Source organism: Pseudophryne corroboree, chromosome 11 (genome assembly GCF_028390025.1).
Source record: "Pseudophryne corroboree isolate aPseCor3 chromosome 11, aPseCor3.hap2, whole genome shotgun sequence".
In the NCBI taxonomy this organism is placed as follows: Eukaryota; Metazoa; Chordata; class Amphibia; order Anura; family Myobatrachidae; genus Pseudophryne; species Pseudophryne corroboree.
The window spans coordinates 354,650,134-354,671,093 of record NC_086454.1 but is presented as its reverse complement, the minus strand read 5'-3'; the positions used below and the strand labels follow the sequence as shown (position 1 = coordinate 354,671,093).

Here is a 20,960-nt window from a genome sequence, read left to right as displayed (position 1 = left end):
CGACAGTCACTAGGTTGACATGGATGGAAGGTCGACAGGGTTTATAGGTCGACATGTGCTAGGTCGACAGGTCTAAAGGTCGACATGAGTTTTTTTAAAAAAAAAATTTGGGGGGGATTTTTTCATACTTAACGATCCACGTGGACTACGATTGGAACGGTAAAGTGTGCCGAGCGAAGCGAAGGCACCTTGCCCGAAGCATGGCGAGGGGACGCGGTGCACTAATTTGGGATCCCGGTCACTTTACGAAGAAAACGACACCAAAAAAAAAATCCTCATGTCGACCTTTAGACCTGTCGACCTAGCACATGTCGACATAGAAACCCTGTCGACCTTCCATCCATGTCGACCTAGTGACTGTCGACCTAAACATTGTCGACCTAGATACTGTCGATAAAACGAACCACACCCTGATCAGCAGTCGCAATGTTAGGGCCTAATTCAGATCTGATTGTTGGGCTGCCAATTTTGCTGTCCTGCGATCAGATAGTCGCCGCCTGCAGTGGGAGTGTAAATTCGCCGTGCAAGTGTGTAATCGCATGTGTAGCTGAGCTGCAAGAATCTACTTTGTGCAGTGTGTGCGCAGCCCAGGACTGACTCCTCCAGTGCGATGGGTCCGGAGCTGACGTCAGACACCCTCCCTAAAAACGCTTGGGCTCGCCTGCGTTTTCCAGAACACTCCCAGTAAACGCTCAGTAGCCACCCACATACGGCCTCTTCCTGTCAATCACCTTGTGAACGCCCGTGTGATCGGATTTTTCGCACCGTCGCTGACCGGCGTTGCCCGTTGTTGCTGTCCGAAGCACTTGTGCATTGCGGTGCATGCGCAGTTAGGATCTGATCGCCCGCGATCAGATCTGAGTCACCCCCTTAGGCTCCATATAAATAGAAGATTGTACTTTTAAAATGTTTTTCTCTGACGTCCTAGTGGATGCTGGGAACTCCGTAAGGACCATGGGGAATAGCGGGCTCCGAAGGAGGCTGGGCACTCTAGAAAGATCTTAGACTACCTGGTGTGCACTGGCTCCTCCCACTATGACCCTCCTCCAAGCCTCAGTTAGATTTCGTGCCCGGCCGAGGTTGGATGCACACTAGGGGCTCTCCTGAGCTCTTAGAAAGTAATAGTCTTAGATTTTTTTATTTTCAGTGAGACCTGCTGGCAACAGGCTCACTGCAGCGAGGGACTAAGGGGAGAAGAAGCGAACTCGCCTGCTTGCAGCCGGATTGGGCTTCTTAGGGTACTGGACACCATTAGCTCCAGAGGGATCGACCGCAGGCCCAGCCTTGATGTTCGGTCCCGGAGCCGCGCCGCCGTCCCCCTTACAGAGCCAGAAGCAAGAAGATGGTCCGGAAAATCGGCGGCATGAAGACTCAGTCTTCACCAAGGTAGCGCACAGCACTGCAGCTGTGCGCCATTGCTCCTCTCACACACTTCATACTTCGGTCACTGAGGGTGCAGGGCGCTGGGGGGGGGCGCCCTGAGGCAGCAATAAAAACACCTTGGCTGGCTAAAATACCTCAATATATAGCCCCAGGGGCTATATATGAGGTAAATACCCCTGCCAGAAGTCCATAAAAAGCGGGAGAATAGGCCGCGAAAAAGGGGCGGAGCCTATCTCCTCAGCACACTGGCACCATTTTCCCTCACAGTTCCGTTGGAGGGAAGCTCCCTGACTCTCCCCTGCAGTCTACACTACAGAAAAGGGTTAAAAAAAGAGAGGGGGGGCACTAAATTTAGGCGCAGTATACATTATATATAAAGCTATAGGGGACATAACTCAGTTAGTCCCTGCAGTATATAGCGCTCTGGTGTGTGCTGGCATACTCTCACTCTGTCCCCCCAAAGGGCTTTTGTGGGTCCTGTCCTCGTTTAGAGCATTCCCTGTGTGTCTGCGGTGTGTCGGTACGGCTGTGTCGACATGTTGAATGAGGAGGCTTATATGGTGACGGAACAGAGGCCGATATATGTGAAGTCGCCCCCTGTGGGGCCGACACCAGAGTGGATGGTTAGGTGAAAGGTATTAACCGACAGTGTCAACTCCTTACATAAAAGGGTGGATGACGTAACAGCTGTGGGACAGCCGGCTTCTCAGCCCGCGCCTGCCCAGGCGTATCAAAGGCCATCAGGGGCTCAAACACGCCCGCTCTCTCAGATGGCAGACACAGATGTCGACATGGAGTTTGACTCCAGTGTCGACAAGGTTGAGACATATACAAAATCCACTAGGAACAGCCGTGACTTGGTTCCGGCAATAAAAAACGTGTTATACATTTCTGACATTAACCCAAGCACCTCTGAAAATGGGTTTTTAGGTTTGGGGAGAAAAAACAGGCAGTGTTTTGTTCCCCCATCAGATGAATAAATGAAGTGCGTGAAAAGCGTGGGTTCCCCCGTTAAGAAACTGGTAATTTATAAAAAGTTACTGATGGCGTACCCTTTCCCGCCAGGAGGATAAGTTACGCTGGGAGGTATCCCCTAGGGTGGATAAGGCGCTCACACGGTTGTCAAAAAAAAAAAAAAAAAAGGTGGCACTGCCGTTTTAGGAACGGCCACTTTGAAGGTACCCTTTTGATAAAAAGCAGGAGGCTATCCTGAAGTCTGTATTTACACACTTAGGTACTAGACTGAAACCTGCAGATCGTGCTGCTGCAGCGTGGTCGGTGACCCTGTTAAGCATACTAGTTTGCTAATATGAGAACATATTAAAGACGTCGTCTTATATATGAGGGATGCACAGAGGGATATTTTGCCGGCTGGCATCCAAAATGAATGTAATGTCCATTCTGTCAGGAGGGTATAAGAGACCTGTCACTGGACAGGTGATGCTGACTTAAAAAGCGCATAGAGATTCTGCCTTATAAGGGTGAGGAATTATTTGGGGGTGGTCTCTGGGACCTCGTATCCACAGCAATGGGCTGGGAAGAAATATTTTTACCTCAGGTTTCCTCACAGAAAAAGGTACAGTCCTGTCGGCTTCAGAAAAGCAAGCGGGTCAAATGGCGCTTCCTTTCTGTACAGAGACAAGGGAAGAGGGAAAAAGCTGCACCAGCAGCCTGTTCCCAGAATCAAAATTCTTCCCCCGCTTCCTGTGAGTCCACAGCATGACGCGGGTGCTCCACAGGTGTAGCCAGGTATGGTGGGGGGCCGTCTCAAAAAATTTCAGCAATTAGTGGGCTCGCTCACAGGTGGATCCCTGTTTCTTTCAAGTAGTATTTCAGGGGTACAAGCTGGAATTAGAGATGTCTCCCCCCAGCCGTTTCCTTAAATATGCCTTGCTGACAACTTCCTCAGGCAGGGAGGCTGTGCTAGAGGCAATTAATAGGCGGTATTCCCAGCAGGTAATACTCAAGGTGCCCCTACTTCAACAAGGACGGGGTTACTATTCCACACGGTTTGGGGTACCGAAACCGCATAGTTCGGTGTGACCCTTCTTATATTTAAAATCCTTGAACACATACATAAAAAATTCAAGTTCAAGATGGAATCGCTCAGGGCGGTTATTGCAAGCCTGGACGAGGGGGATTACATGGTATCCCGGGGCATCAAGGATGCTTACCTGCATGTCCCCATTTACTATCCTCGCCAGGAGTACCACAGATTTGTGGTACAGGATTACCATTACCAAGTCCAGACACTGCCGTTTAGACTGTACATGGCACCGAGGGTGTTTTATCAAGGTAATGGCCGAAATGATGATACTCCTTCGAAAAAAGGGAGTTTTAATTATCCCGCACTTGGACAATCTCTTTATAAGGGCGAGGTCCAAGGAGCAGTTGGTAGTCGGGGTAGCACTATTTTGGAAAGTGCTACAACAGCACAGTTGGATTCTAAACAGTCCAAAGTCACAGCTGGTTCCTATGACACGTCTACTGTTCCTGGGGATGGTTCTGGACATAAACCAGAAATAGTTTTCTCCGGGAGGAGAAAGCCAAGGAGTTGTCATCTCTAGTCAGAGACCTCCTGAAGCCAAAACAGGTAGCGGTGCATCATGGCACGCGAGTCCTGGGAAAAATGGTAGCTTCCTACGAAGCAATCTCATTAGGCAGGTTCCATACAAGAACTTTTCAGAGGGACCTGTTGGACAAGTGGTCCGGATCGCATCTTCCGATGCATAGGCTGATAACCCTGGTCCTTGGAGACAGGGTATCTCTACTGTGGTGGCTGCAGAGTGCCCATCTTCAAGAGGGCCGCAGGCTCGGCATACAGGACTAGGTCCTAGTGACCATGAATGCCAGCCTTTGAGGCTGGGGGGGCAGTCACACAGGGAAGAAACTTCCAGGGACTTTGGTCAAGTCAGGTGATTTCCCTACACATAAACATTCTGGACCTGAGGGCCATTTACAATGCCCTGAGGCCGGCAAGGCCTCTGCTTCAAAACCAGCCGGTACTGATCCAATCAGACAACATCACGGCATTCGCCCATGTAAACCAACAGGGCGGCACAAGAAGCAGGATGGCGATGGCAGAAGCCACAAGGATTCTCCGATAGGCGGAAAATCATGTGTTAGCACTGTCAGCAGTGTTCATTCCCGGAGTGGACAACTGGGAAGCAGATCTTCTCAACAGACACGACCTCCACCCGGGAGAGTGGGGACTTCCTCCAGAAGTCTTCCAAAGGATTGTACACCATTGGGAAAGGCCACAGGTGGACATGATGGCGTCCCGCCTCAACAAAAGCTATAAAAGATATTGCGCCAGGTCAAGGGACCCTCAGGCGATAGCTGTGGACGCTCTGGTAACACCGTGGGTGTACCAGTCGGTTTATGTGTTCTCCCCTCTGCCTCTCATACCAAAGGTACTGAGAATAATAAGAAGGCGAGGAGTAAGAACGATACTCGTGGTTCCGGGCTGGCCAAGAAGAGATTGGTACCCAGAACTTCAAGAATTTATATCAGAGGACCCATGGCCTCTGCCACTCAGACAGGACCTGCGGCAGCAGGGGCCCTGTCTGTTCCAAGACTTACCGCGGTTGCGTTTGACGGCATAGCGGTTGAACGCCGGATCCTGAAGGAAAAGGGCATTCCGGAGGAAGTCATTCCTACGCTTACTAAAGCCAGGAAAGAGGTTACAGCAAATCATTATCACCGCATATGGCGGAAATATGTTGCATGGTGTGAGGCCGAAAGGGCCCCAACAGAGGAATTTCAACTAGGTCGATTTCTGCATTTCCTGCAAGCAGGAGTGACTATGGGCCTTAAATTAGGTTCCATTAAGGTACAGATCTCGGCTCTGTCGATTTTCTTTCAAAAAGAACTAGCTTCAGTACATGAAGTTCAGACATTTATAAAAGGAGTGCTGCATATTCAGCCCCCGTTTGTGCCTCCTGTGGCACCTTGGGACCACTAAAGACCGTGGATCTGAAATATCTCACGTGGAAAGTGGTCATGTTATTGGCCTTGGCTTCAGCCAGGCGAGTGTCAGAATTGGCGGCTTTATCATGTAAAAGCCCTTATCTGATTTTCCATATGGATAGGGCAGAATTGAGGACTCGTCCCCAGTTTCTCCCTAAGGTGGTGTCAGCGTTTCACCTGAACCAGCCTATTGTGGTGCCTGTGGCTACTAGGGACTTGGAGGACTCCAAGTTGTTAGACGTGGTCAGGGCCCTGAAAATATATGTTTCCAGAACGGCTGGAGTCAGAAAATCTGACTCGCTGTTTATACTGTATGCACCCAACAAGCTGGGTGCTCCTGCTTCTACGCAGACTATTGCTCGTTGGATTTGTAGTACAATTCAGCTTGCACATTCTGTGGCAGGCCTGCCACAGCCAAAATCTGTCAATGCCCATTCCACAAGGAAGGTGGGCTCATCTTGGGCGGCTGCCCGAGGGGTCTCGGCTTTACAACTTGCCGAGCTGCTACTTGGTCAGGGGCAAACACGTTTGCAAAATTCTATAAATTTGATACCCTGGCTAAGGAGGACCTGGAGTTCTCTCATTCGGTGTTGCAGAGTCATCCGCACTCTCCCGCCCGTTTGGGAGCTTTGGTATAATCCCCATGGTCCTTACGGAGTTCCCAGCATCCACTAGGACGTCAGAGAAAATAAGAATTTACTCACCGGTAATTCTATTTCTCGTAGTCCGTAGTGGATGCTGGGCGCCCATCCCAAGTGCGGTTTATCTGCAATACTTGTACATAGTTATTGTTAACTAAATCGGGTTATTGTTGAGCCATCTGTTGAGAGGCTCAGTTGTTTCATACTGTTAACTGGGTTTCATATCACGAGTTATACGGTGTGATTGGTGTGGCTGGTAAGAGTCTTACCCGGGATTCAAAATCCTTCCTTATTGTGTACGCTCGTCCGGGCACAGTATCCTAACTGAGGCTTGGAGGAGGGTCATAGTGGGAGGAGCCAGTGCACACCAGGTAGTCTAAGATCTTTCTAGAGTGCCCAGCCTCCTTCGGAGCCCGCTATTCCCCATGGTCCTTACGGAGTTCCCAGCATCCACTACGGACTACGAGAAATAGAATTACCGGTGAGTAAATTCTTATTTCTCTGACGTCCTAGTGGATGCTGGGAACTCCGTAAGGACCATGGGGAATAGCGGCTCCGCAGGAGACTGGGCACAAAAAGTAAAAGCTTTAGACTAGCTGGTGTGCACTGGCTCCTCCCCCTATGACCCTCCTCCAAGCCTCAGTTAGATTTTTGTGCCCGAACGAGAAGGGTGCAAGCTAGGTGGCTCTCCTGAGCTGCTTAGAAGTAAAAGTTTAAATAGGTTTTTTATTTTCAGTGAGTCCTGCTGGCAACAGGCTCACTGCATCGTGGGACTAAGGGGAGAAGAAGCGAACTCACCTGACTGCAGAGTGGATTGGGCTTCTTGGCTACTGGACATTAGCTCCAGAGGGACGATCACAGGTTCAGCCTGGATGGGTCCCGGAGCCGCGCCGCCGGCCCCCTTACAGAGCCAGAAGAGCGAAGAGGTCCGGAGAAAGCGGCGGCAGAAGACGTTCCTGTCTTCAAATAAGGTAGCGCACAGCACTGCAGCTGTGCGCCATTGCTCTCAGCACACTTCACACTCCGGTCACTGAGGGTGCAGGGCGCTGGGGGGGAGCGCCCTGAGACGCAATAAAAACGATATGTAAACCTTATATGGCTAAAAAAAATGCATCACATATAGCTCCTGGGCTATATGGATGCATTTATCCCCTGCCAGTTTCCTGAAAAAAGCGGGAGAAAAGGCCGCCGTGAAGGGGGCGGAGCCTTTCTCCTCAGCACACAAGCGCCATTTTCTTTCACAGCTCCGCTGGAAGGACGGCTCCCTGACTCTTCCCTGCAGTCCTGCACTACAGAAACAGGGTAAAACAGAGAGGGGGGCACTATTGGCAGCTAATATATAAATACAGCAGCTATAACAGGGAGTAACACTTATATAAAGTTATCCCTGTAATATATATATATATATATATATATATATATATATATATATATATATATATATATATATATATATATATATATATAGCGCTCTGGTGTGTGCTGGCAAACTCTCCCTCTGTCTCCCCAAAGGGCTAGTGGGGTCCTGTCCTCTATCAGAGCATTCCCTGTGTGTGTGCTGGGTGTCGGTACGATTGTGTCGACATGTATGAGGAGGAAAATGATGTGGAAGCAGAGCAATTGCCTGTGTTAGTGATGTCACCCCCTAGGGAGTCGACACCTGACTGGATGGTAGTAATTAAAGAATTACGTGACAATGTCAGCACTTTGCAAAAAAAAAAAAAACTGTTGACGACATGAGACAGCCGACAAATCAATTAGTGCCTGTTCAGGCGTCTCAGACACCGTCAGGGGCGCTAAAACGCCCGTTACCTCAGATGGTCGACACAGACCCTGACACGGATACTGAATCCAGTGTCGACGGTGACGAGACAAACGTAATGTCCAGTAGGGCCACACGTTACATGATCACGGCAATGAAGGAGGCATTGAACATTTCTGACACTACAAGTACCACAAAAAAGGGTATTATGTGGGGTGTGAAAAAACTACCAGTAGTTTTTCCTGAGTCAGATGAATTAAATGAGGTGTGTGATAAAGCGTGGGTTCCCCCGATAAAAAACTGCTGATTTCTAATAAATTATTGGCACTATACCCTTTCCCGCCAGAGGTTAGGGCACGTTGGGAAACACCCCCTAGGGTAGATAAGGCGCTCACACGCTTATCAAAACAAGTGGCGTTACCGTCTCCTGATACGGCCGCTCTCAAGGAACCAGCTGATAGAAGGCTGGAAAATATCTTAAAAGGTATATACACACATACCGGTGTTATACTGCGACCAGCGATCGCCTCAGCCTGGATGTGCAGCGCTGGAGTGGCTTGGTCGGATTCCCTGACTGAAAATATTGATACCCTGGATAGGGACAGTATATTATTAACTATAGAGCATTTGAAGGATGCATTACTATATATGCGAGATGCACAGAGGGATATTTGCACCCTGGCATCAAGAGTAAGTGCGATGTCCATTTCTGCCAGAAGAACGTTATGGACGCGACAGTGGTCAGGTGATGCGGATTCCAAACGACATATGGAAGTATTGCCGTATAAAGGGGAGGAGTTATTTGGGGTCGGTCTATCGGACCTGGTGGCCACAGCAACGGCTGGAAAATCCACCTTTTTACCCCAGGTCACCTCTCAGCAGAAAAAGACACCGTCTTTTCAAGTCCTTTCGTCCCTATAAGGGCAAGAGGGAAAAAGGCCGCTCGTTCCTGCCCCGGGGCAGAGGAAGGGGAAAAAGACTGCACCATGCAGCCTCTTCCCAGGAGCAGAAGCCCTCCCCCGCTTCTGCCAAGTCCTCAGCATGACGCTGGGGCTCTGCAAGCAGACTCGGGCACGGTGGGGGGCCGTCCCAAGAATTTCAGCGCGCAGTGGGCTCACTCGCAAGTGGACCCCTGGATCCTGCAGGTAGTATCACAGGAGTACAAATTGGAATTCGAGACGTCTCCCCCTCGCCGGTTCCTGAAGTCTGCTCTACCAACGTCTCCCTCCGACAGGGAGGCAGTATTGGAAGCTATTCACAAGCTGTATTCCCAGCAGGTGATAATCAAGGTACCCCTCCTACAACAGGGAAAGGGGTATTATTCCACGCTGTTTGTGGTACCGAAGCCGGACGGCTCGGTGAGACCAATTTTAAATCTAAAATCTTTGAACACTTACATAAAAAGGTTCAAATTCAAGATGGAGTCACTCAGAGCAGTGATAGGGAACCTGGAAGAAGGGGACTATATGGTATCTCTAGACATCAAGGATGCTTATCTCCATGTCCCAATCTACCCTTCTCACCAAGGGTACCTCAGGTTTGTGATACAAAACTGTCATTATCAGTTTCAGACGCTGCCGTTTGGATTGTCCACGGCACCACGGGTCTTTACCAAGGTAATGGCCGAAATGATGATTCTTCTTCGAAGAAAAGGCGTATTAATTATCCCTTACTTGGACGATCTCCTGATAAGGGCAAGGTCCACGGAACAGTTAGAGGTCGGAGTAGCACTATCTCAGGTAGTGCTACGTCAGCACGGGTGGATTCTAAATATCCCAAAATCACAGCTGATTCCAACAACACGTCTACTGTTCCTAGGGATGATTCTGGACACAGTCCAGAAAAAGGTCTTTCTCCCGGAGGAGAAGGCCAGGGAGTTATCTGAGCTAGTCGGGAACCTCCTAAAACCAGGACAAGTATCGGTGCACGAGAGTCCTGGGAAAAATGGTGGCTTCTTACGAAGCGATTCCATTCGGAAGATTCCATGCAAGAACTTTTCAGTGGGATCTGCTGGACAAATGGTCCGGATCGCATCTTCAGATGCATCAGCGGATAACCCTATCTCCAAGGACAAGGGTATCTCTCCTGTGGTGGTTACAGAAGGCTCATATTCTAGAGGGCCGCAGATTCGGCATTCAGGATTGGATGCTGGTAACCTGAGAGGCTGGGGAGCAGTCACACAGGGAAGAAATTTCCAGGGCTTGTGGTCAAGCATAGAAACGTCTCTTCACATAAATATCCTAGAGCTAAGGGCCATTTACAATGCCCTAAGTCAAGCAAGGCCTCTGCTTCAGGGTCAACCGGTATTGATCCAGTCGGACAACATCACGGCTGTCGCCCACGTAAACAGACAGGGCGGCACAAGAAGCAGGAGGGCAATGGCAGAAGCTGCAAGGATTCTCCGCTGGGCGGAAAATCATGTGATAGCACTGTCAGCAGTGTTCATTCCGGGAGTGGACAACTGGGAAGCAGACTTCCTCAGCAGACACGACCTCCACCCGGGGGAGTGGGGACTTCATCCAGAAGTCTTCCAAGTGATTGTAAACCGTTGGGAAAAACCAAAGGTGGACATGATGGCGTCCCGTCTCAACAAGAAACTGGACAGATATTGCGCCAGGTTAAGGGACCCTCAGGCAATAGCGGTGGACGCTCTGGTAACTCCGTGGGTGTTCCAGTCGGTATATGTGTTCCCTCCTCTTCCTCTCATACCAAAAGTACTGAGAATCATAAGAAGGAGAGGAGTAAGAACGATACTCGTGGCTCCGGATTGGCCAAGAAGAACTTGGTACCCGGAGCTGCAAGAGATGCTCACGGAGGACCCGTGGCCTCTACCTCTAAGGAAGGACCTGCTCCAGCAGGGACCTTGTCTGTTCCAAGACTTACCGCGGCTGCGTTTGACGGCATGGCGGTTGAACGCCGGATCCTGAAGGAAAAAGGCATTCCAGATGAAGTCATCCCTACCCTGATCAAGGCCAGGAAGGATGTAACTGCAAAACATTATCATCGCATTTGGCGAAAATATGTTGCGTGGTGTGAGGCCAAGAAGGCCCCTACGGAGGAATTTCAACTGGGTCGTTTCCTACATTTCCTGCAAGCAGGATTGTCTATGGGCCTAAAATTAGGATCCATTAAGGTTCAAATTTCGGCCCTGTCGATCTTCTTCCAGAAAGAACTGGCTTCAGTGCCTGAAGTTCAGACGTTTGTCAAAGGGGTACTGCATATACAGCCTCCTTTTGTGCCTCCAGTGGCACCTTGGGATCTCAATGTAGTTTTAGGGTTCCTAAAATCACATTGGTTTGAACCACTTGCCACAGTGGATTTGAAATATCTCACATGGAAAGTGGTAATGCTGTTGGCCCTGGCTTCAGCCAGGCGCGTATCAGAATTGGCGGCTTTATCCTATAAAAGCCCTTACCTGATATTTCATTCGGATAGGGCGGAATTGAGGACTCGTCCTCAATTTCTCCCTAAGGTGGTTTCAGCGTTTCACATGAATCAACCTATTGTGGTACCTGTGGCTACTAGGGACTTGGAGGACTCCAAGTTGCTGGACGTGGTCAGGGCCCTGAAAATATATGTTTCCAGGACGGCTGGAGTCAGAAAATCTGACTCGCTGTTTATCCTGTATGCACCCAACAAGCTGGGTGCTCCTGCTTCTAAGCAGACGATTGCTCGTTGGATTTGTAGTACAATTCAACTTGCACATTCTGTGGCAGGCCTGCCACAGCCAAAATCTGTAAAAGCCCATTCCACAAGGAAGGTGGGCTCATCTTGGGCGGCTGCCCGAGGGGTCTCGGCTTTACAACTTTGCCGAGCAGCTACTTGGTCGGGGGCAAACACGTTTGCTAAATTCTACAAATTTGATACCCTGGCTGAGGAGGACCTGGAGTTCTCTCATTCGGTGCTGCAGAGTCATCCGCACTCTCCCGCCCGTTTGGGAGCTTTGGTATAATCCCCATGGTCCTTACGGAGTTCCCAGCATCCACTAGGACGTCAGAGAAAATAAGAATTTACTTACCGATAATTCTATTTCTCTAACGTCCTAGTGGATGCTGGGGACTCCGAAAGGACCATGGGGAATAGCGGCTCCGCAGGAGACTGGGCACAAAGTAAAAGCTTTAGGACTAGCTGGTGTGCACTGGCTCCTCCCCCTATGACCCTCCTCCAAGCCTCAGTTAAGATTTTGTGCCCGAACGAGAAGGGTGCAATCTAGGTGGCTCTCCTGAGCTGCTTAGAGTAAAAGTTTAAATAGGTTTTTTATTTTCAGTGAGACCTGCTGGCAACAGGCTCACTGCATCGAGGGACTAAGGGGAGAAGAAGCGAACTCACCTGCGTGCAGAGTGGATTGGGCTTCTTAGGCTACTGGACATTAGCTCCAGAGGGACGATCACAGGCCCAGCCATGGATGGGTCCCGGAGCCGCGCCGCCGGCCCCCTTACAGATGCTGAAGCAAGAAGAGGTCCATAAATCGGCGGCAGAAGACTTTCCTGTCTTCAAATAAGGTAGCGCACAGCACTGCAGCTGTGCGCCATTGCTCTCAGCACACTTCACACTTCGGTCACTGAGGGTGCAGGGCGCTGGGGGGGGGGCGCCCTGGGAAGCAATGAATTTATCTTATTTGGCAAAAAACACATCACATATAGCTCCTGGGCTATATGGATGTATTTAACCCCTGCCAGTTTTCCAGAAAAAAGCGGGAGAAGAGCCCGCCGTGAAGGGGGCAGGGCCTATCTCCTCAGCACACAGCGCCATTTTTACCACACAGCTCCGCTGGTAGGAAGGCTCCCAGAATCTCCCCTGCATCCTGCAACTACAGAAACAGGGTAAAAAAGAGAGGGGGGCACTTATTTGGCAAAATAACAGATATAAGCAGCTATAAGGGATAGACACTTATTGTAAGGTTGTCCCTATACATATATAGCGCTCTGGTGTGTGCTGGCAAACTCTCACTCTGTCTCCCTAAGGGGCTAAGTGGGTCCTGTCCTCTATCAGAGCATTCCCTGTGTGTGTGCTGGGTGTCGGTACGTGTGTGTCGACATGTATGAGGAGGAAAATGATGTGGAGGCGGAGCAATTGCCTATAATGGTGATGTCACCCCCTAGGGAGTCGACACCTGAATGGATGGCCGTAATTAAGGAATTACGTGACAGTGTCGGCACGTTACAGAAAACTGTTGACGACATGAGACAGCTGGCAGCTCAGTTAGTGCCTGTCCAGGCGTCTCAAACACCGTCAGGGGCTATTAAACGCCCGTTACCTCAGTGGGTCGACACGGACCCAGACACAGACGCTGACTCCAGTGTCGACGGTGAAGAAACAAACGTATTTTCCAGTAGGGCCACACGTTACATGGTCACGGCAATGAAGGAGGTTTTGCACATCTCTGATACTGCAAGTACCACAAAAAGGGGTATTATGTGGGGTGTGAAAAAACTACCCGTAGTTTCTCTGACGTCCTAGTGGATGCTGGGAACTCCGTAAGGACCATGGGGAATAGCGGCTCCGCAGGAGACTGGGCACATCTAAAGAAAGCTTTAGGATCACCTGGTGTGCACTGGCTCCTCCCCCTATGACCCTCCTCCAAGCCCCAGTTAGATTTCTGTGCCCGACGAGAAGGGTGCACACTAGGGGCTCTCCTGAGCTCTTTGTGAAAGTTTTAGTTTAGGTTTATTATTTTCAGTGAGACCTGCTGGCAACAGGCTCACTGCATCGAGGGACTAAGGGGAGAAGAAGCGAACTCACCTGCGTGCAGAGTGGATTGGGCTTCTTAGGCTACTGGACATTAGCTCCAGAGGGACGATCACAGGTTCAGCCTGGATGGGTCACCGGAGCCGCGCCGCCGTCCCCCTTACAGAGCCAGAAGAGCGAAGAGGTCCGGAAAAATCGGCGGCAGAAGACGATCCTGTCTTCAGATAAGGTAGCGCACAGCACCGCAGCTGTGCGCCATTGCTCTCAGCACACTTCACACTCCGGTCACTGAGGGTGCAGGGCGCTGGGGGGGGCAGCGCCCTGAGACGCAATAAATCGATTAAAAAAACCTTATATGGCTAAAATAAATGCATCACATATAACTCCTGGGCTATATGGATGCATTTAACCCCTGCCAAAACATACAGAAAAAGGATGATAAGGACGCCGAGAAAGGGGCGGAGCCTATCTCCTCAGCACACTGGCGCCATTTTCCCTCACAGCTCAGTTGGAGGGAAGCTCCCTGGCTCTCCCCTGCAGTCACTACACTACAGAAAGGGGTTAAAAAAGAGAGGGGGGCACAAATTAGGCGCAGTATATAACAATACAGCAGCTATAAAGGGAAAAACACTTATATAAGGTTATCCCTGTATATATATAGCGCTCTGGTGTGTGCTGGCAAACTCTCCCTCTGTCTCCCCAAAGGGCTAGTGGGGTCCTGTCCTCTATCAGAGCATTCCCTGTGTGTGTGCTGTGTGTCGGTACGTTGGTGTCGACATGTATGAGGAGAAAAATGATGAGGAGACGGAGTAGAGTGTCTGAAATAGTGTTGTCACCCCCTAGGGGGTCGACACCTGAGTGGATGTACTGTTGAAATTGCGTGACAGTGTCAGCTTTGTATAAAAGACAGTGGTTGACATGAGACAGCCGGCTACTCAGCTTGTGCATGTCCAGACGTCTCATACAGGGGCCCTAAAGCGCCCGTTACCTCAGATACAGACGCCGACAGGGGTACTGACTCCTGTGTCGACGGTGAAGAGACAACCGTGATTTCCAATAGGGCCACACATTGCATGATTGAGGCAATGCAAAAAGTTTACACTTTTCTGATAATATGAATACCACCAAAAAAAAGGGGTATTATGTTTGGTGAGGAAAAACTTCCTGTAGTTTTCCTGAATCTGAGAAATAAAATGAGGTGTGTGATGATGCGTGGGTTTCCCCCCGATAACAATTGATATTTTCTAAAAAGTTATTGGCAGTATACCTTTTCCCGCCAGAGGTTAGGGTGCGTTGGGAAACACCCCCTAGGGTGGATAAAGCGCTCACACGCTTGTAAAAACAAGGGCTCTACCCTCTCCTGAGATGGCCGCCCTTAAGGATCCTGCTGATAGAAAGCAGGAGCGTATCCTAAAATGTATTTACACACATACTGGTGTTATACTGCGACCAGCAATCGCCTCAGCCTGGATGTGCAGTGCTGGGTTGGCGTGGTCGGATTCCCTGACTGGAAATATGATATCCTAGATAAGGACAGTATATTATTGCCTATAGAGCAATTAAAAGATGCATTTCTATATATGCAGGATGCACAGCGGAATATTTACCGACTGGCATCAAGTATAAGTGCGTTGTCCAATTATTCCAGTAAAGTGGTCAGGTGATGCGGATTCCAAACGGCATTTGGAAGTATTGCCTTAAAAGAGGGGATGTACCCCAGGTCGCCTCTCAAAATAAGACGCCGTATTATCAGGCGCAGTCCTGGTTGGCAAGCGGACAAAAGGGTTCCTCTTTTCTGCTCGTGACAGAGGGAGAGGAAAATGGCTGCAGAGATCAGCCAGTTCCAAGGAACAGAAACCCTTTTCCGCCGCTGCCAAGCCCTCAGTATGACGCTAGGGCTTTACAAGTTCAGGCACGGTGGGGTCCCGTTCTCAATGAATTTCAGTGCGCAGTGGGCTCACTCGCAAGTAGACCCCTGGATCCTTCAGATAATATTTCAGGGGTACAAATTGGAATTCGAGACGTATTCCCCTCGCCGTTTCCAAAAGTCTGTTTTACCGACGTCTCCCGCTGACAGGGAGGCAGTTTTGGAAGCCATTCACAAGCTGTATTCCCAGCAGGTGATAATCAAGGTACCCCTCCTGCAACAGGGAACGGGGTATTATTCCACACTATTGTGGTACCGAAGCCAGACGGCTCGGTGAGACCGATTTTAAAATCTAAAATCTTTGAACACTTGCATACAGAGGTTCAAATTCAAAATTGAGTCACTCAGAGCAGTGATTGCAAACCTGGAAGAAGGGGACTACATGATGTCTCGGGACATCAAGGAGGCTTACCTTCATGTCAAAATGTACCCTTCTCACCAAGGGTATTTCAGGTTATGGTACAGAACTGTATCAGTTCGGACGCTGCCGTAGGGATGGTCCACGGCACCCCGGGTCTTTACTGAAGTAATGACCGAAATGATGATATTCCTTCGAAGGAAGGGAATTTTAGTTATCCTTTACTTGGACGATTCCCTGATAAGGGTAAGATCCAGGGAACAGTTGGAGATCGGTGTAGCACTATATCAGGTAGTGTTGCGGCAGCACGATTGGATTTTCAATATTCCAAAATCGCAGCTGGTTCCGACGACTTGTCTTCTGTTCCTAGGGATGATTCTGGACATAGTCCAGAAAGAAGGTGCTTCTCCCGGAGGAGAAAGCCAGGGAGTTATCCGAGCTAGTCAGGAACCTCCTAAAACCGAACCAAGTCTCAGTGCATCAATGCACAAGGGTTCTGGGTAAAAATGGTGGCTTCCTACGAAGCAATCCCATTCGGCAGATTCCACGCACAGTGGAACCTTCTGGACAAATGGTCCGGGTCGCATCTTCAGATGCTTCAGCGGATAACCCTGTCACCAGGGACAAGGGTATCCGTCCTGTGGTGGTTGCAGAGTGCTCATCTTCTAGAGGGCCGCAGATTCGGCATTCGGGACTGGGTCCTGGTGGCCACGGATGCCAGCCTGCGAGGCTGGGGAGCAGTCACACAGGGAAGGAATTTCCAGGGCTTATGGTCAAGCCTGGAGACATCTCTTCATATAAACATTCTGGAACTAAGGGCCATTTACAATGCCCTAAGTCAAGCGAAACCCCTGCTTCAGGGTCAGGCGGTATTGATCCAATCGGACAACATCACGTCAGTCGCCCACGTAAACAGACAGGGCGGCACGAGAAGCAGGAGGGCAATGGCAGAAGCTGCAAGGATTTTCGCTGGGCGGAAAATCATGTGATAGCACGGTCAGCAGTGTTCATTCCGGGAGTGGACAACTGGGAAGCAGACTTCCTCAGCAGACACGACCTTCACCCGGGAGAGTGGGGACTTCACCCAGAAGTCTTCCACCTGATTGTAAACCGTTGGGAAAAACAAAAGGTGGACATAATGGCGTCCCGTCTAAACAAAAAACTAGACAGATATTGCGCCAGGTCAAGGGACCCTCAGGCAATAGCGGTGGACGCTCTGGTAACACCGTGGGTGTACCAGTCAGTGTATGTGTTCCCTCCTCTGCCCCTCATACCAAAAGTACTGAGAATCATAAGAAGGAGAGGAGTAAGAACGATACTCGTGGTTCCGGATTGGCCAAGAAGGACTTGGTATCCTGAACTTCAAGAGATGCTCACGGACGAACCGTGGCCTCTACCTCTAAGAAAGGACCTGCTCCAGCAAGGGCCTTGTCTGTTCCAAGACTTACCGCGGCTGCGTTTGACGGCATGGCGGTTGAACGCCGGATCCTGAAGATCCCTACCCTGGTCAAGGCCAGGAAAGACGTAACCGCAAAACATTATCACCGCATTTGGCGAAAATATGTTGCGTGGGGTGAGGCCAAGAAGGCCCCTACAGAGGAATTTCAACTGGGTCGTTTCCTCCATTTCCTGCAAACAGGACTGTCTATGGGCCTAAAATTAGGGTCCATTAAGGTTCAAATTTCGGCCCTGTCGATTTTCTTCCAAAAAGAACTGGCTTCAGTGCCTGAAGTTCAGACATTTGTAAAAGGGGTACTGCATATACAGTCTCCTTTTGTGCCTCCAGTGGCACCTTGGGGATCTCAATGTTGTGTTGAGTTTCCTAAAGTCACATTGGTTTGAACCACTCACCATTGTGGACTTAAAATATCTCACATGGAAGTGACGAGTTAGCCCTGGTTTCAGCCAGGCGGGTGTCAGAATTGGCGGCTTTATCATATAAAAGCCCTTACTTAATATTTCATTCTGAAAGGGCAGAATTGAGGACTCGTCCTCAAATTTTCTACCTAAGGTGGTTTCTGCATTTCACATGAACCAACCTATTGTGGTACCTGCGGCTACTAAGGACTTGGAGGATTCCAAGTTGCTTGACGTGGTCAGGACCCTGAAAATACATGTTTCCAGGACGGCTGGAGTCAGAAAATCTGACTCGCTGTTTATCCTGTATGCACCCAACAAACTGGGTGCTCCTGCTTCTAAGCAGACGATTGCTCGTTGGTTTGTAGTACAATTCAGCTTGCACATTCTGTGGCAGGCCTGCCACAGCCAAAAATCTTAAAATGCCCACTCCACAAGGAAGGTGGGCTCATCTTGGGCAGCTGCCCGAGGGGTCTCGGCTTTACAACTTTGCCGAGCAGTTACTTGGTCAGGAGCAAATACGTTTGTAAAATTCTACAAATTTGATATCTTGGCTGAGGAGGACCTGGAGTTCTCTCATTCGGTGCTGCAGAGTCATCCGCACTCTCCCGCCCGTTTGGGAGCTTTGGTATAATCCCCATGGTCCTTACGGAGTTCCCAGCATCCACTAGGACGTCAGAGAAAATAAGAATTTACTTACCGATAATTCTATTTCTCGTAGTCCGTAGTGGATGCTGGGCGCCCATCCCAAGTGCGGATTGTCTGCAATACTGGTACATAATTATTGTTACCAAAAAAAAAATTCGGGTTATTGTTGTAGTGAGCCATCTTTTCTAGAGGCTCCTCTATTATCATGCTGTTAACTGGGTTCAGATCACAAGTTGTACAGTGTGATTGGTGTGGCTGGTATGAGTCTTACCCGGGATTCAAAATCCTTCCTTATTGTGTACGCTCGTCCGGGCACAGTATCCTAACTGAGGCTTGGAGGAGGGTCATAGGGGGAGGAGCCAGTGCACACCAGGTGATCCTAAAGCTTTCTTTAGATGTGCCCAGTCTCCTGCGGAGCCGCTATTCCCCATGGTCCTTACGGAGTTCCCAGCATCCACTACGGACTACGAGAAATAGAATTATCGGTAAGTAAATTCTTATTTTTTCCTGAATCAGATGAATTGAATGAAGTGTGTGATGAAGCGTGGGTTACCCCCGACAAAAAACTGCTAATTTCTAAAAAATTATTGGCACTATATCCCTTCCCACCAGAGGTTAGGGCTCGTTGGGAAACACCCCCTAGGGTGGATAAGGCGCTCACACGCTTATCAAAACAAGTGGCGTTACCGTCTCCAGAAACGGCCGCCCTTAAGGAGCCAGCAGATAGGAGGCTGGAAAATATCCTTAAAAGTATATACACTCATACTGGTGTTATACTGCGACCAGCAATCGCCTAAGCCTGGATGTGCAGTGCTGGGGTGGCTTGGTCGGATTCCCTGACTGAAAATATTGATACCCTGGACAGGGACAATATATTATTGACTATAGAGCATTTAAAGGATGCATTCCTATATATGCGAGATGCACAGAGACATTTGCACTCTGGCATCAAGAGTAAGTGCGATGTCCATTTCTGCCAGAAGAGGATTATGGACGCGACAGTGGTCAGGGGATGCGGATTCCAAACGGCATATGGAAGTATTGCCGTATAAAGGGGAGGAGTTATTTGGGGGCGGTCTATCGGACCTGGTGGCCACGGCAACGGCTGGGAAATCCACCTTTTTACCCCAAGTCACCTCGCAGCAGAAAAAGATACCGTCTTTTCAGGCTCAGTCCTTTCGTCCCCATAAGGGCAAGCGGGCAAAAGGCCACTCATATCTGCCCCGGGGCAGAGGAAGGGGAAAAAGACTGCAACAGACAGCTTCTTCCCACGAACAGAAGCCCTCCCCCGCTTCTGCCAAGTCCTCAGCATGACGCTGGGGCCTTACAAGCGGACTCAGGCACGGTGGGGGCCCGTCTCAAGAATTTCAGCGCGCAGTGGGCTCACTCGCAAGTGGACCCCTGGATCCTGCAGGTAGTATCTCAGGGGTACAAATTGGAATTCGAGACGTCTCCCCCTCGCCGGTTCCTGAAGTCTGCTTTACCAACGTCTACCCCCGACAGGGAGGCGGTATTGGAAGCCATTCACAAGCTGTATTCCCAGCAAGTGATAATCAAGGTACCCCTCCTACAACAGGGAAAGGGGTATTACTCCACGCTGTTTGTGGTACCGAAGCCGGACGGCTCGGTGAGACCCATTTTAAATCTGAAAGCCTTGAACACTTACATAAAAAGGTTCAAGTTCAAGATGGAGTCACTCAGAGCAGTGATAGCGAACCTGGAAGAAGGGGACTACATGGTGTCTCTGGACATCAAGGATGCTTACCTCCATGTCCCAATTTGCCCTTCTCACCAAGGGTACCTCAGGTTTGTGGTACAGAACTGTCACTATCAGTTTCAGACGCTGCCGTTTGGATTGTCCACGGCACCCCGGGTCTTTACCAAGGTAATGGCCGAAATGATGATTCTTCTTCGAAGAAAAGGCGTCTTAATTATCCCTTACTTGGACGATCTCCTGATAAGGGCACGGTCCAGAGAACAGTTAGAGGTCGGAGTAGCACTATCTCAAATAGTACTACGACAGCACGGATGGATTCTAAATATTCCAAAATCGCAGCTGATTCCGACGACACGTCTGCTGTTCCTAGGGATGATTCTGGACACAGTACAGAAAAAGGTGTTTCTCCCGGAAGAGAAAGCCAGGGAGTTATCCGACCTAGTCAGGAAACTCCTAAGACCAGGCCAGGTGTCAGTGCATCAGTGCACAAGGGTCCTGGGAAAGATGGTGGCTTCTTACGAAGCGATTCCATTCGGCAGATTCCACGCAAGAACTTTTCAGTTGGATCTGCTAGACAAATGGTCCGGATCGCATCTTCAAATGCATCAGCGGATAACCCTGTCTCCAAGGACAAGGGTGTCTCTCCTGTGGTGGTTACAGAGTGCTCATCTCCTAGAGGGCCGCAGATTCGGCATTCAGGATTGGGTCCTGGTGACCACGGATGCCAGCCTGAGAGGCTGGGGAGCAGTCACACAGGGAAAAAATTTCCAGGGCTTGTGGTCAAGCATGGAAACGTCACTTCACATAAATATCCTGGAACTAAGGGCCATTTACAATGCCCTAAGTCAGGCAAGGCCTCTGCTTCAGGGTCAGCCAGTATTGATCCAGTCGGACAACATCACGGCAGTCGCCCACGTAAACAGACAGGGCGGCACAAGAAGCAGGAGGGCAATGACGGAAGTGGCAAGGATTCTTCGCTGGGTGGAAAATCATGTGATAGCACTGTCAGC

General features: G+C 49.8%; 1 protein-coding gene across 1 annotated transcript in view; it reads left to right on the top strand.

Annotated features, from left to right (window-relative positions):
• GPT2 (glutamic--pyruvic transaminase 2) overlaps positions 1-20,960 on the top strand; it is a 58,318-nt gene that overhangs the window by 5,466 nt on the left and 31,892 nt on the right. The gene's annotated exons all lie outside the window — the stretch shown is intronic.